Source organism: Amphiprion ocellaris, chromosome 1, assembly GCF_022539595.1.
Source record: "Amphiprion ocellaris isolate individual 3 ecotype Okinawa chromosome 1, ASM2253959v1, whole genome shotgun sequence".
Classification (NCBI taxonomy): Eukaryota; Metazoa; Chordata; class Actinopteri; family Pomacentridae; genus Amphiprion; species Amphiprion ocellaris.
In genome coordinates this window covers 13,204,921-13,223,335 of record NC_072766.1, presented here as the reverse complement: position 1 = coordinate 13,223,335, position 18,415 = coordinate 13,204,921, and the positions used below count along the sequence as shown (strand labels likewise).

The window sequence follows — 18,415 nt, the reverse complement described above, 5'->3', positions numbered from 1 at the left end:
GCACTGAAGTTTAACATTCCGCTGGTTTGAATTAAACCGCGCTTAACTTAACATTGCGCAACATTACCTCTCTGAATCTCCATAATTTCATTAAATTCCTTCTGTCTTCCACTGCTCAAGTTCAATCCAGTATATAAAATGACATTAATAGTGAATAAACTAACAACCAGCCATTGTATTTATTTATTACTGTATGTATTTGTAGTAAAACATGAGTTGAAACATCCTACTTTTGGATCTAGAACTGCACAAGCCGTTCATTTTCAGTCACCTGACGAGTTAAACTCCCCTTTTTATGTGAGGTTGAAGCAGAAAGTCTGAGTTAACAAAGAAAGTTCTTTATAATTTGCGATACCTGTTATCTCTGACTGAGGCTTTAGTTTTTGTTGAGCTGATTTACACTTTGTTCAGGAAAATTTCTCAGTAGCTCAGAGTACAGGCTGCTTTTTACACAACCTTGAAAGAGAATGTCTGTCAATGCTTTCAGCAGAATTTAGAAACACAACACTTCTGAAACAGATATTTTGAGGTTGAACTTTTGAGAGTATTAGGAGACTCGCATCATTTGGTGTGAGCAGGCCACTGCTGAAGACCTTTTATGACACTGTGGTGGCATCCATGGTCTTCTATGCAGTGGTGTACTGGGCAGGGGGATGCTCTGAGTGTGATAAAAACAGAATAAACAGTCTGATTAAAAGAGCCAGCTCGGTCTGTGGCTGCCCCCTGGACTCCATGGAGGTGGTGGGAGAGAGGAGGGCTCTGGCCAAACTGTCTTCTATCATCAGAAACTCCTCCCACCCTCTGCATCAGACTGTGAACTCCTTAAGAAGCGACTTCAGCAACAGACTGGTACAGCCTAGGTGTAAGAAGGAACGCTTCCGCAGGTTGTTTATTCCAGCATCTGTTAGATTGTACAATGCCGCACTATAAACTCCACTGTTTACTGCTGCACTTTTCTCTTCCCCCATTTTAGACACGCATCCTCCTACTTATGTGCAATAACTGATACCTCATCAGTGCAATAACTGATACCTCATCCTCTTGTATATAATCTTCTACATATTTATAAGAAGAAAAAATCATCTGTATATGTTTTTTTTCTGCTATTTTTGCACTCTGTTTCTTTTTCTTATCTATTCCTGCACTGCCTTTATACTTTTTCTTTGGAGCTGCTATAACGGTGAACTTTCCCCACTGTGGGATCAATAAAGTTTATCCTTATCCTTATATCAGTGTGTTTGTTTGTGATCTTTCTGTTTCTAGGTGGAAGCTGAATTAGTGAGGATGACTCCTGCTCCTGTCATCTCTAAGCTCCTCACACATCTTTACCTGCACATGAGGAAAATCACTCCTGTAGAATGCAGGTATGTTTGTCATTATTATAAAAAGATGTTGCCTGGTGACCTGTCAGAAACCCATTATACAGAGTCAGCCAAAATATTGTTCACACACATCAGGAAAAGAAAAACTTGCATAAATATTTCAATACCAAATTTATTCAGACATCACGAGATTAATAAAAGTTATCTTTGGCCTCTACAATTACAAGAGGTGCTCAAAGTGGTGGCCACTGTCTTCCAGACATTTCTGTTGTGTTGTAGATGTCACTTGTTGATGCTCCATTCATGAGGGTGATGCCATCTGTTGGGAAAACATCGTACAACAGGACACAGAGTTGTGATTTGATCAAACTTAGAAAGAGGTATCTATATGTGTAGAAGTACGTGTACAAATGAAATATTTATAAAAGTTTTTCTTTTCCTGATGTGTGTACATTATTTTTGGCTGATTCTGAACTTAATGAGAACAAAACTGTCATTTAATTGTTGCTCTGAAAGCTTCTTTAGTGAAAACCGGCTGGTGTTCTGCTTTGAAACAAACTGCTGTTGAGGTCTGTGTTTTTAGGTTTAACCCCACAGTTTCTGAATAAACTGATAGTTTTTTTTTCCTGATCAATGTGGACGTTATAATTGATGGTAACATTTACTGATCATATAATCAGCATGACAATATAACAGTATAACATTCTGACCACCTGACTAATACTGTGTTGGTCCCTTTATGCTGCTAAAACTCCTCTGACCCAGTGGTTCATCAGAACCTCTGGGGATGTCCTGTGGATTCTGTGGGTCCTGTGGGTTGCAGGGTGGGTCCTACCTAGACCAGGCTGATCCTGGACCATCCCACAGATGCTCCATCAGATCTGGATGTGGGGAGTGTGGAACCCAGGTGAACAGCTTAGCTCTGTCGTGTTCCTCGGACCACTCCTGAGCAGTTTTAATTTGTCCTGCTGAGGGTGGCAGCTGGCATCAAGGACTGCTGTTGCCATGGAGACTAGGGGGTTGTTTGTCCTGCAGTGTTTAAGTGGTGGTACATGTCAAACATCCACATGAACATCAAGGTTTCCCAGCAGAACGTTGCATTAGAACAAGATGATGGATGTTGTTCTCTTCAGCTGTCAGTGGTCAGAATGTTGTGGCTGATCGGTGGATCTGTCTGCCTTTACTCTGACATCCAGAGTTATACAAAAGTGTAGTATATGTGCAGTGCAGAAGAGATTTACTTTATTGTATGCAGTTTTTTTTTTTAAGGGAGAGTATTTTTTTTATCCACCTGAAGAAGACCTAATCTTTCCCTTCAAAGGATAGTTAATAATTACTACGGCTTCCATAGTGGTCCCATCAGAGAAAATCATATCCATATACAGATTTTTATTAATTCCAGGCCTGGTTCAGTAAAGATTATAATAATAAGTACATCAGATAATTCTTGGTTGCAGTTGGAATTTTGCAGCCTGAGAGATGGTTGAGAAGGTTTGCAGTTCTTGTTTTAGCAAAATATGTTATAATAGAAGATTTTTATTGTCATTGTACATGAAATTATCTGCAAACCAGCAAAGTGCATCAGTCTGAGGTATCTAAAAATAATTAAGTAAAGAAAAATGCTTCTAAAGCCAATAATAAACAGAATTTTGTGAGGGAATATTCTAAAAAGGAAAGAAAAGCTCCATTCTCACTCCTCTCAGGATAAACTGTCATTAAAATTGACTTTAAATTTAGCTTCAACACAAGATAAAAACATTTACTTTCATTACTGATATTGTCAAGTTTTAATACAGTTCATGCTACTTTTATAAAATGATGAAAGTGAATAAATTGTATTTCTGTGATCTGTGTTTGATTTCTGTCTTTTCTCCTGTCATCCAGATGTTCAGAGGGAGATGATGCCACATCTGGTCCAGCTGATGGAAGGTCTTGAAGTTCTCTGACTGGCCTCGACTGAAGATGGTCGTCTCACTGGATTTAAGGTTCAGATGCTCAGTAACAAACTCCACCAATGTGCCAACAGGGAAGCTTTAGGTTTATTAAATGTTGCTATGAAGGTATCGCTGTTTTTCTTTGTGAATGCAATGTGCTCCAACTGAAACTTGAATTAGAACTTAGAAGTAAATCCTTCCATCTGAAAGGATTTAGTTGCATTAATAACCTCATAACATTCTAATTTTTATTCCAGTCTTGGTTGGAAATAGAATCTCTGTATTGATTCAGGTAAAAACTGAACTTCACAGCATGTTGAAGCAAAACAACCAGATGAAAACTGTGATGGTGTTGGATTGTCAGACCGTAATGTTGCAGCTCAAAGCAGCTTTTCTATCTCAGTTCATTCTGACATTCAGCTATGAATCAACACAGCAGATGGTGATCCATGCTGTGGAAGTCTCACATCTCCTGATTTAATGGAGCTGCTTTGCACTTTTTACACTGTTTATTCACCAACACTTTATTTAATAAAAGTCCCATCTAGTTTTTATGAGGAATGTGATGTTTTAATTTCTCTGTGAATAACTGCAGTCTAATGCAGCAGCTGGAGTTGTAACATCTGTCCTGATATTGATCATGAAGTATTGATCAGAATACTTATGGTTAGCAGTCATCCCTGAAGTTTTACATTAAAATCTTTACTTGTGTTGTGAACTTTGGTAAGAAGCAGAAACTTTAGCGTTGTCATGGATACATGAGTGTTAAATTCTGTCCATGTTTCATTTTGGGAAATTCAGTCCAGTTCCAGAATGTGGAGGAATTTAGTCTCAATCACAGACAACAAATATTATCCGAAAGTCGGTTTATTGTTGTTTATCAGCACAATACAAAAAGATTAATGTTAGAAATATTCCAGTTAAGACTCCAGAATATCATGATTTATGTAAATTTACCTCAATAATATGAATGTTCAGGTTAAGATTGTACAGTGATATTTATTATGTAAGTTTAGCTGATTAAAGTTTATGACTGCACTAAAATATTATTTAAATTGACATCATTATTATAATATTTAGGGTCAGACCCTACAGTATTGAGATTAAGAAATCAAATATTCTATAAAATGTAAATACACTGAACTCATTTGGATATATTTAAGTGAGACTCTACAATATTATTTGACACAAATCTGTCTAAATCAAAATTTTAATAATTTTCATGCCAAACATTTACTAGAATGATTTAAATATTAAAATCACTCCTTTCTAATCCTCTGCTGTACGTTCAAACCTGAGGCCTTAAATAGAAACACACAAGTATCTGTTTGAAGGAACTTCTGCAGAGTCCTGGTTCCAGAACATGATGATAGAATTATAGACAAACTTTAACAAAAGCTGCCTGAGAGTTTACAGGTTTTTATGTTGGATTTCTTCAGTAATTTAATGAGCGTTATCAGCAATAATCAAGTGTTCATTTGATGAACTTGATTTCCTAAAACATACAGAATTGGAGCTCATATCTTTGGCAGCTGTAAAGTTTCTGCTCCTTCAACGTTTACAACACAATGAATTAGGGCTGGGAATAAAATCGATTTTATCGATTTATCGATTTTATAACTAAAATCTATTTTTATTTTACTAACTCAAGTGTTTTCCCATTGATCTGATATATATTTTCCCCGTTAGTTTCTTTTTTCGCGTTTCAGGCTTCACTTCACTCGTGGGCTTCCGTAGCGCGCCCCGCGCATTGCACAGTAAGAGACGACATGGCTGCCCCCGCGAGTAGAAAACAACTCTGTTCAAAGAAAGGAAATTGGAATTCTGTCATTTGGAACTGGTTCGGATTTGATCCAAGCGACGATCAACAGACCAAGCTGTGCTGCAAAACTTGTTTTAAGACTGTAGCAACTGGAAGTAGCAGCAAGACAAACTTGTTTCAGCACTTAAAAAACAAGCACCCAGATGAGTGGGAGAAGAGCAAGCGGCTTCGACACGAAGACGGCACCCCGAGCACAGCTCCGCCAAAACAGACAACACTTGTTGAGAGATTCGCCAACTGTGTACCGTATGACAAGAGTGGAGCCCGCTTTAAGGCAATTACAGAGGCCATCACTTTGTACATTGCCACAGACATGCTTCCCATTTATTCCGTGGAAAAGCGAGGCTTCAATCAGTTGCTGAATGTTTTGGATGCGATATACACCATACCCAGTCGAAGATATTTCGCTGATGTGGCGCTGCCTCAATTGTATAGTAGTACTCGTCAAAAGATCCACAAAGAGTTGGAAGAGGTGGCTTTAAGCATTTTTTTGTCTTGCACTTTTTTTGGTAAGTGTAGTAGTAGTGTTATAAATCATAACATTATTTAATTTCTTAATCATTGTAAAATTTAAGCTATTAAGTTCTCTTGCACTTTTTTTAAAACTGGGTTATAACTTGAATTTTGAATGGCAAGGCCTTGAATTGTTTGCAATAAAACAAACTTTTGACAGAATATCTTTTTCTCAATCACTTATAAATGCGTAGAAAAAAATCGAAATCGAATCGAAAATCGAATTTTTTTCAAAAAAATCGAAGATTTTTTTTTTTTTTGGCAAAATCGCCCAGCCCTACAATGAATTAATTCCTAAAACACTCTAAATGCTGGAGAGTGTTTGCGATGCTGAAGCAGTGATCAGTTTTTCTGTTTCTTCTCTGGAGATGCACAATGAGGGACGTCTGCAGCGACTGAGAAAGAGTCTCACCACATCCTGACATGAGGAAAAACACTTTATTGAAAACTACAATGAGAAAAACTATCAGACAGCAGACGGCTGCATTCAAGGTGAGCTCTGAACATTTGATCTGGAACAGGAATTCAATAACGGCAGCATGAGCTTCATTTCAGTCTGTAGCTGCTGAATTCATGGATGAATCATCTGGCACTAGAGAGGAAGACCATCAAACATCCATGTCAGCTGATGGAGGTCCAAGAGTCTCACCGAACAAACAACCTACAGAGTGAAGACCTCGAACCTGATTGGACAGCCTCCTATTCAGCCACATGTGTGAACAAATGCCTCTAAGCTGATTTGTTTTCTAAAATAAATCTAGTTTGAGTCCTAATCTATGCCTGAGTGTTTGCTTCTGTACACTGCTGTTAACAGTTTAGACTGTTAGATTGTTCCAGATAAGACAAGTACAAGATTCTTCAGAGCCGTTCTACCACGAGCCTGACAGGAAGAACTCCAACAGCTACTGAATGTTCCTGTGGTCCCCTCAAGGCTACAGGAGGAGTCCTACGAGGACGAGCCGGTCCACCTGATGGTGGCCAGTCGCTGCGGTTCAAAGCCAACACCGACTACGTGGACTTCTACTGGACCACACGGAGGCCTTCAAACCGGACCAACAAGTTCAGCGACTCCCCGACTCGTGGGTCTGAGGATGCCACCGAGCCTCGGTCCAGCCGGCCTCCTGTCTGTGGGTGTTTGAGTGCTGAGAGGTTTGTGGATGGATGTGAACGTGTCTGTGTTGAAACAGCAGCTTTTGACTCAGTAACGCCAGGAAAAACCAAGAGCTCCTTTATTTGTGACTTCCACTGAAAAAATGATGAAAATAAGTTTGTCAGGGTTCTGACTGATAACAGATTATTAAATAATCATTTAAATATTCCTTTAAACAATCCTTTCAGGTTTACATTTCCTTTACACTGACTTCTTGGTATATGTACAAGTATTTTGGGTGGAATATACCATTAAGCCTGATGTTCAAGGGTTCTTCTGGGAATATACCATTAAACCAACCTTTTAGGTAAATGTTGCAGGATGTTGAGTAGAATATACCATCAGATCAACCTTTTAGGTCTACATTGGAAGATTTTAGAGAAGAATATTACTCCAAACCATCCTTTAGGTCTACATTTAAGGTGGAATACTCCTTTACACCAAGATTTTTTGGTCTACATTGAAAGATTTTAGGTGAAATATTCCTTTGAACGAACCTTTTATGTTTATGTTCAAAGATGTTGGGTGGAATATACCAGTGGTTCCCAACCAGGGGTGGGCGCGAAGCTTTGCTCTGAGACTGTGATGTTATAAAAAATAGATTTTTACGTTCTGGATAAAATCAGAGTAACAGACTCACTATGTCATCACAAGTCTACCTATAAAACATTTTAAAAACATATTTATTTGGTCTTTCTTCAGGTTGGCTCGCTAGTTCATCCCGATTCATTGGTTTGTGTGCAGTTAGAAAATTACTGATGGAAACGGTGTCTGACAAACACAAAACGGGCGAAGATTCATCAGTACCTAAAAACTCCGGCTATACCTCCAGAGTTACCTTAAATTTGGTTTTATTAAAGGACGAGGCAGAATTCTGTTATTTGTGGTGAAATGCTCGCAAATGACAGCATGAAACCAGCGAATTACGGCGACGTCAGGAAACAAAACAGTTTGGTAAAGTTGGAAAGATATTCACAAATTCGGACTTCCGGCATCAATAACTCATTAAATATACGTTGTCTAAACATAAACGATGCCTCTTTTCCATCGTTGTAAGGTAGACAATGTGCTACAAGCCCAGTTTAATCAAAAGTAGCTGTCTTTCAAGCTGCAGAAATAACATTGGTGTCTATGAGCAGCTGGCTGTGAGACGAGTCAACAGGGACCGTCTGCAAAATGCAAAACCGCTGCAAACAGCGAAGAGACACAAATATTCAACTAATTTACTACAGCCAGCAACTGACTCCTGCTGGTCATACTACAACTCTTGGTTTGATATTAATTGTTTTTTTCACAGTTTTAGGATTTTTTTTTAGTAAAAAAAAAAACTTAATTCTTATGCATTGTAGTGTCCCCAGATTTACTGCAGCCATAAACTCTCTCCTCCTCGTCAGAGTACAACTCTTGGTTTGATATAAAATATTTTTTTTATATAATTTTAGGGAATTTTCTATTACTAATACAATTCAATAACTTCCCTCTTATGTTTTGCAGTGTACTTATGGGGTGTTTTTTTTGTGGAGGGGGGGGGGGGGTTTGGCGCCGCGCTGGCGAGGCGCTGGCGAGGCGCTGGCGAGGCGCTGGGGCTGGGTTGCAGCTTATGGGGGGGCTCCAAGCCAAACAGGTTGGGAAACACTGGAATATACCATAAGACCAACCTCTAAGGTCTACAGTAGTGAATTTTAGGTGGAATATACCATTAAACTCACCTTTTAGGTCTACATTGGAGGATTTTAGGTGGAATTTTCTTCCAAACCGTCTTTTAGTCTACATTTAAGGATGTTTAGGATGGTATATTCTTCTGAACCAACTCCATACTAACTTTTTTGGTCTACACTGAAGGATTTTTTCTAAACCACCCTTTCGGGTCTATATTTGAGGTTTTAGGTGGAATATTCCTTTTAACCAGCCCCTCAGGTCTCTTTGAGGATTTTGGATGGAATACTCGGTTAAACCAACATTTTAGGTGCATGGCCAAGGATTTTTGGTGGAATGTTCCTTTAAGGTGGATGTTTGAGGACCTTGTAGGTGGAATACTTCCTGAAACCAACCTTTTAGGGCAACATTCAAAGATTTAAGGTGGAATATTCCTTTAAACCAACCTAAATTTCATGTTTTGATCATTATCAAGTGAGAAACCTCAATCCAGACTCCTCATAAGGACGTTTGAGATTTATGCTGCTGTTATTTGTTTAGTCCAGACTAAATGACAGAAATCCACAACTGTAATTTTATTTCAGGACTTGGTTATTAAATGTCAAAACAATCCATGTGACTCTAAAAACTCAACAGCTTCTCCACAAGGATCCAAAATAAGTTGGACTTCTACATGAGAGCTTTAATTATTCTGCATCTACTTCCTGAAAAGTTTGGTCAATAAAAAAGACAAAAACTAGTATTTTCAGCTGAACTAAAGACAGACTTTGTGATTTTTCTGCTCACATGTTGTGTTGTTGTAAACTTCCTCTTTCAAATAAATAGCCGCCTAACCCCCTGGAAACCAGCGTTTATCCTGTTTTTGTGTTGCTCCTCGGCGACCCTAGACAGCCAGGTCGTAATGTTTTTTGAGCAACACACCATACTATGACGTTTTTACAATGATGGTTCTACTATGAAACCAGTTTGACATGTTCAGGCGTTGTTTGTGTGAAAACTCAGAGATTTCAGGTATCACAAGGTGGTTTTCAACTTTCTTTGTTAACTTTCTGCTTCAACTTTAAACTAAATTTACTTCACTAACCCAGCCCTCTGGACTTCCAGTAAGCTGTGTTCCTATTGGCTGTCCAGGTGGCTGCTTGGTGTTATCAGGAACACCTGAGCAGCTCAGTGTCTTCCTGCTTTATTTAGCTGCAGACAAACATTTCTTCTGCTTCTGTTCACCACTGCAGCGGGTTTGGCTTCGTTGCTTTAGTTTGTTCTTTAGGCGTTGGCTTGCAGCTTCCAGCAGTAAAATCGTCTTTAATGTGTTTCTTGGTGTGTTTGAGGGCTTTGTACTGGATAGTTGTCTTGGTAAATGTGGTTCTTTAGCCACAGTTAGCACATGGTGCTAATGTGTGCAGTGATTAGTGGATTTGTTGCAGCTGAGTTGTGTCTTTATCTTGGCTGTAGTGAGTCTTCAGAGGTTTTTGGTCAGACACATTCTGTATTCTTGTTTGTGAACCGATGTTGGTTGTCCAGAAGGTAAGAGTTCCTGTCCTGATTCTCTGTTCTCAGAGGTTCTCTGGTAGGCTGCAGGAGACTTTAGCGTTTGGGTTGTGCTAGTTTGGTTTTTGTACGGTTTCATTTGGACGACTATCTTGAGGCCCCTCCTTGTGGTTTAGTGAGGTTTTCTGGAACAGTTCTACAAAGCAACCTGCAGCAGAAGAGACTTTGAGAGTTTTTAGGAAGTTCTGGAGACCAGACTTTAGAGCAGCAGAAACATTTGTCAGCAGTTTGAGCAGGAGAAGGTGAGCTTCAGAGTAGAAATGAGACTGAAACCTTCTTGACCCGTGTGGTGAGGTCCTGTACCAAGAGTTTGAGCAGGTTGTGAAGAGTCTGTAGTTCTTTGGTCTGAAAGCACAAGAAGAGTCGACTCATTAAAGGAGAAAACAGGAGATATTGTTGGTTCTTCTGTCGCTCTGCAGTTTCCTTAGACTGAATATCAAGTTTATGTTTTAAATGATTTCCCATGTGAGCCCAAGAAGACTTCAATAAACTCCCTCCATCCCCTGAACACAACATATTTTATTACCATGTTAAATCTTTTTTTTTTTTTAAATGTTTTTGAGTTTCAATCATAGTTTTAGCATAGTTTTTTTTCTCTTTGCTTGTTTAGTTTTGTCATCTGTGTAAAAGGTGCTAAACAAATAAAGTTGAATTGATAAACTGAATCATTGACTAACTCATGATTGTGACAATAGAAGTATTTTCATTGTGATTTAAGGGTTTATTTCATTTTTAAGGTTGGGGTTAAAATCTTGACAGAAAAAGAAGATTAAAGAAATAAACTACATAACAAAAAGCAATTAAATCAAAGGAAAAAAATGTAATACAATAAAACTTTTAAAGAGGTTTATTATTAAAAAGTATTTAACTGTTTAATTTTCAAAAATATTTTATCTGTAATTTTTAATATTTGTACTTTAAAAATTTTGTATAATTTTATAATTACATGTATCTTTTTTAATTATCTAATTCAATATTTTGTCTGTTTAATATAATTTAATTGTATTTAATGTTTAACAATATTAAACACACAAAATATTGAATTAGATAATTAAACAAGATACAATACATGTAATTATAAAATTATACAAAGTTTTTAAAATACAAATATTAAAAATTAGATAAAATATTTTCGATAATTAAACAGTTAAAAAATACAATTAAACAAGAAGAATATTAAACATTTTTTTAAAAATGCAAAACATTTAATTAGATTACTAAACCTTTAAAAAGACACATTTAATTAAAAAATTAAATGTTATTAGAAACTTAAATCTTAAAGACAATAAAACTTCAAATAGGAATTAAACACAAAATACAATGAAGCATTTAAAAAGAAAATTAAACATTAAAAGGTGGTAAAACATTTAAAAAGAAAAACCTTAAAGATTTAATCGAAAAATTAAACATGGGGAAAGAAAAGGAAATTTTTCAAACAAGCCGATAAAACATTTGAAAAAACAACAATTAAACATTAAAAAGACAAAACATTTGGAAATCAAATCAGACATTAGAAAAAAAAATAAAAGGTGAGAAAAGAGCAAAACTAAACATTTAAGAAGAATCAAACTAAAGACAAAACATTTGAAAAGACACCAGTTAAACTTTCGAAGATCAAATTAAACAGAAGGAAACAATAAAATGATCAAAAGAGCAAAAACATAAAAGTCTTAAAAGCGTTTTCTAGTCTGAAATGAAAACATCAAGTTGTTTCTTCAAACATTTCCTCTTTCTATGTTCTTGGTTTGATTGTGGACAGATTTACTAAGAACTCGTTTCAGAAAACTGATTTCCAGATAAAGTCTATGAGTAGTTGAAGGCATTGATCAAACTAATGTTACCGTTTGATCTCCACAAACTTTACTGTTCAGTGAAGAGAATCAAAGTTTGTTCAGGATTTCTAAAAAACCCACAGGTGATGGTCTGAGAAGAACTCAGGTGGATGGTCTAAATATGAAATCAAGACTCATGGTCACAAGTTTTAAGGCTTCTGTTAACCAGAAAGTCGAATCTAACAGAGAAGTACTGAGAAACTTTTAAAATTTCAGTCCTCAGACTGTCTGAAGGTTCAAACGAACAGAGAACTACTCAGGAACTTAGAAGATATCAGTCCTTGGACTGTCTGAAAGTTCAATCTAACAGAGAACTACTGTGGGACTTAGAAAATTTCAGCCCTCAGACTGTGTGAAAGCTCAGGTCCTGAGGACTCGGGAGGTGTGGAGGCTTGGAAAGTCTTGGAACTGAGGGTTCAACCCTCCAGCACAAAGGCTGAAGTCCAACCTCCTGAGAAAAACGGTTGAGTCCAGACTCAAGTTAAAAAAAAAATTCGAAAATGGCAAAAAATAGATGATAAATGCGCAAAAAAAAGAAGAATTAGTATCTGAGCGAGTGGCTCAGGAGGTAAGAAGACGGACTACCAACTGGAAGGTCGCAGGTTCAAGACCCGCCAGTGGCAGTTTTCTTTCTTTGTCTTTGTCAGGATTTTGAGAAAAACTTAAGAAGGGTCTGGTCTTGAACCAGCGACCTGCAGCTCCATAGGCAAATCCTTAACTCACTGAGCTACAGATCAGATGAAAAGAAGTAATTTCGTCGTCCCTTTGGCATCGTAGTTTCTGAAGTGACCACATGGGTGGAGCCAAGGCGGAGTCTGGGTGGAGTCAGGGTGGAGAGTAGGTGGGGAGGTGGGTGGCGGCCTCCCCCCTCTACTCCCCCACCTCTCCCCACCACCCACCACACCTTCCCCCGCCCGACGAGTTCCTCGAGTCTCCACGAGTTCTTCGAGTCTCCACAGGTTTTCCCGAGTCTCTGGAGTTTCCACAAGGTCGGAGGCAGAACAAGTTGTCATGAAGAGATGTTGAAGTCGGCCAGGATGGACTGACTTTTTATAGCGACTAGAAGGAAGACCACTAGAAGAGCAGGTCTTTAACCACCATCCATAAAATCCATGGAGTCGGCTCCAGAGAAATGAAGGGAGGTCAACTTTTATCAACCTCCATCCAGATGTTCAACTTGCTATCTTTACTTTGAGATTTTTAGCACCACAAACCTTTAGTATCACACTTTATTATCCTTTATTAGGATTTTAAAGGAATCCACCAGCAGATTTAGTTTTTGTTGACAAACTTTATTCTTGTCATCATGGGACTGCAGTATCTAAAACTGTTCCTTCTATTTGACCTCATGTTTATTAGTTTTAGTGGACAAAGTTACTTTAGTTGTCGATTAGTCTCTTAAAAACCAAATAATAAATTGGATTAGTCAAGAGGTTTAAATTTTTTACTTAGTCATATTTTAAATATGACAAAAAATATAAAGTGTCTTGAGACAATTTGACCTGTAATTGGCGTTATATAAATAAAATTGAATTCAAATTGTATGTATCTTGTAATGTTTGAAAACACATTTTCTTTGTCCATTAATCTGTTGATTGTTTTCTCCAGTAATTCATTTCTTTTTTTGGTTTATAAAATGTCAAACCCAAATATATTCAGTTTACTGTCATGAAAACCAAAAAGATTTGCATTCATGATGCAGGAATCAGACAGTTTTTCACTTTTTATCTTAGTTTAGTCAGAAAGATAGTTGATAATGTGTGAATTGTTGCAGCTTGTGAGCCGTAGAAGGTTTTAATCTTTGGGGGCGAGTGTCAAAAAACATTTAGAAACAAACATCAGCAAAGTACTCAAAGATTTGAACATCATTTGCATGACAATGTCAAATTAAAGGACATTTATTTCCAACGTAAATGTGTGATATTCATCCTCTGGAGCTTTCTCTTCACATCGTCTTCCACCTGGACTGGTTTGGTCGGCAGCATGTGCAACAAACATTTGAAAAACTGCACTTTAACATCAATGAATGACACTGAAGTTTAATCTCTACATAAATGAGACTGAGTCTGGATGTGCTGCTCTGTTATTAACTCCTAAGTTTAGGGAAAGTTCAAACAAAAGAGGACAACTCAGATAAGACTAGAGAATGAGCTTATTTTGAACAAACATCTCAGACTTTCTGAGCTTCAGCACCTACAGCAAGATATTTTAACAACAAGCAACTCAAGAGATCCAGAAGTTGGAGAGAGTTAGCTTTAGCTGAGCCAAAGAACATGTGGGACGCTAACCTAGCAAACATTTCAGACTTTTCTCTGTGAATTCAGAGAAATAATTGACTATTTAATGACAGAGCTACACATCTTAACTCAGTCTCATGAAAACAGACTAATTCAGTGTCATCCATCCATATTAAAGTGCAGTTACCCAAAATGTTTGTTGCATGAGCTCCAACAAAACCTGTCCAGGTAGAAGGCCACTTTGACAAACAGGAAGTGGACGATTCCAAGCAGATTTATAGAAGGGGGAACCGGACTGTACTAAGTGTGGTCGAGTATAGAGGGGTGTTTTGTGGGTTTTTAAGGCTGATAATGATTATTACTGAGACATTTGGAGTCGAAATTCATTTGCAGTAAATGAAAGTATTTAAAATCTTGAAGTTAAATTTAGAAGAACACAAACTCTAACAGAAAACTTTGTTGATACGTTTTTGTTTTGTTTACAGATGTTAAAGGAGTTTTATTCGTGACGTATAACCAATCAAATCACTCCAGAAGACAGAGCGACCACAGGTAGATTAAGGTTCAGAGCCAAAGTAGCGCCATTTTTAAATGTATTTATTACCGTAAATCAGTAAAAAATAAAATACTGATAATCAGTAAATCAGTCAGCCCACAATTTCTACAATTTTACATTGTATGTCTCTTTCCTTTGACTTGTTATTTGTACAATATACGATGTATATGATGGTGTTTTTTCATACCAAAGGCTATACTATGATGTTTTCTAAGAGACATACTCTGTTTGTTCTGGCCCTGGACCGCTTCACTCCTCCTCTGTTGTTTTCTGGATTGTACTCAGCTGCATGCCTTCGTCCACCCGGCCTCCGTTGACTCGTCCCGCCTGCCGTCTCTGGAGCTGAAGCTGGATTGGAACAGACCAAAGTACAGTCCAATCACGATGCCAGCTGCCTCTCAAAAGGCTCCTTCATCTGGCAGGTGGCAGCACTTCTTCTGAGGGGAAGCTGAGCTGGCCCGGCAGAACTGTGGAGATGTGTTCCAGTGGTTGGTGGATGTGTGGGGAGATAGAGAGGGACCTTTGAATTGTTCAGAAAGGAAAACAGGAAACCCATTGGTAGTTTTAGTTTAGGGTGCTACTGCGGTGTGTTTTTGGGCTTGAAGAGGTGAATAGGAAGAGTTTTTTTTTGTATTGATTATCTTTTACTTTGTTCCTGGTTTGAATGCCCATCAATGTCAACATGAAGTTCACTTTTAGCTCTGTTTATTTATTTTTATTTTACTAACACCCATTTGCTTTTAACCACCTCACATGTTGTGTTGTTGTAAACTTCCTCTTTCAAATAAATAGTCGTCTAACCCTCTGGAAACCAGCGTTTGGACTGTTTTGGTGTTGCTCCTCGCCTACTTCAGACAGCCGGGACAAAACAACGTTTTGTGGACCAAAGGCTACATTATGATGTTTTTAGAGCGACATGCCGTACTATGATGTGTTTTGAGCGACATGCTATACTATGACGTTATTTGGGCGACATGCTATACTATAGGCTTTTTAAATTGACATATTACTATGACTTTTGTTTTGTCTTAGGGTTTTTTTTTTGTTTTTTAGCAACATATAAGAATTTGAACAGTTTTAAAAATTACTATACTTTTACTTGTGCAATGAAATATTATTCTATGGCATTTTTTAGACGATATATACTCTGATGTTTTCTTGAAAAACATACTATTTTGACAATATACTGCACTACGACATTTTTTGAACCACATATCATACATGACAATTTTAGGCAACATCCTATCATTTTGAACCACATAATAATCAGTTGGGTTTTTTTGCTGACATGCTATACTATGAACTACAGGCCATACTATGTTATTCTTGAAAAGTATACTATCACATTTTCTGAACTACATCCTATACTATGGCGTTATACACAGAGTGCTTTGGTTACATGTTGATTTATAATCTAGATTTTTTTCTGTTTTGTTTTTTGACGGGATTACCACAGACCTAACCGTGAACACCACTGACACCCACCTGAGGGAGACGCTGCCTAAGATCTCAAGGCTGCTTGGTCGTGGTCTTTCTGGTCCTGCTCCAGAACGCCTTCATCAACTACGTCTTCTTTTGAAGAGGCCCTCAGATGCTGCGATCTCTGACCTTCAGGAGGAACTGCTACTTTCACTCTGTAACGAGACGGCGGTTATTTTAAAGACCCAGCTCCTGGCGGCTTTGAGTGAAAGTTTAACACCCATCAAAACAGAACTACAGACAGTTAAATCTGAGCTGTCGGTCAGTATTTCAAACATCAAGTCTGACCCGGCTGCCCTAAAGCACGCTGTGGGTGAAACGGAAACTTCACTCTTCACATCACCGACGACATCGTCACACTCCAAAGCAGAGCACCTGTCTGCTGAACTTTTAAAAGTGGACTATAAATGTGAAGAATGTGAGCAGCAGCAGACTGTGAGCAGCGGAACAGATGTGATCAGAAAGAAGTCATTTTCTTTTTTCTTTTCTTTCTGGTTGACTTGATGCTGTCAGATGCAGATGTTGGAGCTGATTCTGATCTTTCAGGATAAAAAAGTTGCTTTTCCTTCACAGACTTTTCAGGAAATTATTCTCTCAGGTTTTCTCTGCTATTTATATTTTTATTATCTGTGATTATTTCATTATTTCTTTATTGTAAAAATAAAGTTTGAGGCATAAAGACTCATTTAGTTATTTTAATCCTGAAATTCAATTCAATTCAATTCTTTCAAATCTTTGATGTCGCAGAACTAAACTTCCATTTTCCTTCTTGTACTTCTGATACTAGAACTAAACGTATCTTCAACATGGATCACCTGCTTTTAATGAATCAGCAGCAACATCACAACAACAAATGAGACAATTTTCAACAAATTAATGAAACTGATGTCATTTAAAACTATCAGAGTCTGTTTTAGTGTCAAATTAAAGCTGATTACTGACAACTAGAACATTAACGTTACTGTTTTAATCACATTTAAGTTTCCTGAACGTTACATTAATGTCAGCCAGCCACAGTTTTATGAACTTAATGAACCACATTACAGGAACACAACACACTTCAGCTGTTTACATGAAACTCAACACATTAGCTTGATGTTACGTTAGCTTTAATCAGGCTACACTGAGCAGATAGCTCGGTTAGCATCGCTAACATTAAAGCTAATATTTACTATGCTAACTCTCTTCTCTGGTCAACACACACTGAAACAAACTCCACCAACATCTGGACTGCATGGCACACATTATATCTGACACTAAAGCTGCATATAAAGTGCATTAAAGCGGCACCGATACGAAAATAAACATTTACTTACCGAACTATCAGAGTCCTTTCAGTGTCTGCTGGTAGAATCAGCCGAAGGTAGAAAACTGGTTAAAACAAGCCAACGGGCAGGAAAACTGTCTGTGGAAAATGTTCTGCTGCTCCACCGATAAATAAACCAACAGTTATTATATCAGAATTAATCCAAACGAGGAGAGCAGAGTCTCAGCTGTCTCCTCCATAGGACCTGTCAATCATTCCAGGCCGGACTGTCAATCAAGTAGTCCCGCCCCCTGGCTTCGCAAAACTTGAACGCTCTATTAAAAAAATGAATATTGATTTATTTTAAGATCGGCCACCTGATCTCTCATTTTGACCATGAAAACTAACGAAAAAAAAAATGTATGTACAGTCTATGCACCGTACTCTGTTTGGCTCCACACTTGCTGATGACCACTTCCGGTCTCAGAAAATGAAAAAACGGACCTTTTTTCGTTTCTGTCTTACTGATTTTACTTTCTTGTTATTCTAAATATAAAACGAAAATCAAAGCATTTTTAAAAAAAAAAAATCGTATATCCCTTTTTGATCATGAAAAGGAAAAACGCCTTGTATTTCAATTTTAATTTTTGTATTTTAAAACGAAAATCAAATAACCACTCGTTTTTTGTTTTTCAATACCCGTTTCAGAACGGAAAATCCAATTACCAGATCCGTACACGGACCGTGGTGGATGTCTGGTGTGTGTGTGGGCTGTGTGTCTGAATGTTTTTGTAAAAAAAAAAAAAATAAATAAATAAAAAATAAAAGTGGGACTGAAACGAGTGAGAGCTCCTATCTGTGCGGGCTACAGCCGAAAACTACAGTTGTAGTTGTCGGCTGAAAAACTACAACTCCCGACAACAACGTCACTTCCTGTTGATGGGGACGGGAGCCTCTCTTGTTTGGACACATAAGAATCATGTGACCGGTCATGGCCACAACTAGTGATAGCTGATCGAGGCTTTGTTGAAGCTTCGACACTTCATTCAAAACAGGTTCATTACTCAAGGCCTCAATGACACACAGTGCTCGAGTAGGACATCTAGTGGTCAATAATATG

At 37.8% G+C, this 18,415-nt stretch overlaps 1 long non-coding RNA gene across 2 annotated transcripts; it reads right to left on the bottom strand.

Moving 5' to 3' along the window:
* Positions 1-5,958: 5,958 nt before the first annotated feature.
* Positions 5,959-17,578, bottom strand: LOC129350968 (uncharacterized). Of its 2 annotated transcripts, XR_008604578.1 has the most exons (4): positions 17,366-17,578; positions 16,056-16,204; positions 14,794-15,090; positions 5,959-10,290 (listed from the first exon to the last, which is right to left on the bottom strand). It is a non-coding gene; the product is annotated as an uncharacterized LOC129350968 (long non-coding RNA). The 2 variants fall into 2 exon arrangements; XR_008604573.1 differs by lacking the exon at positions 5,959-10,290 and having other exon boundaries at positions 14,459-15,090; positions 17,366-17,572.
* Positions 17,579-18,415: the final 837 nt, after the last annotated feature.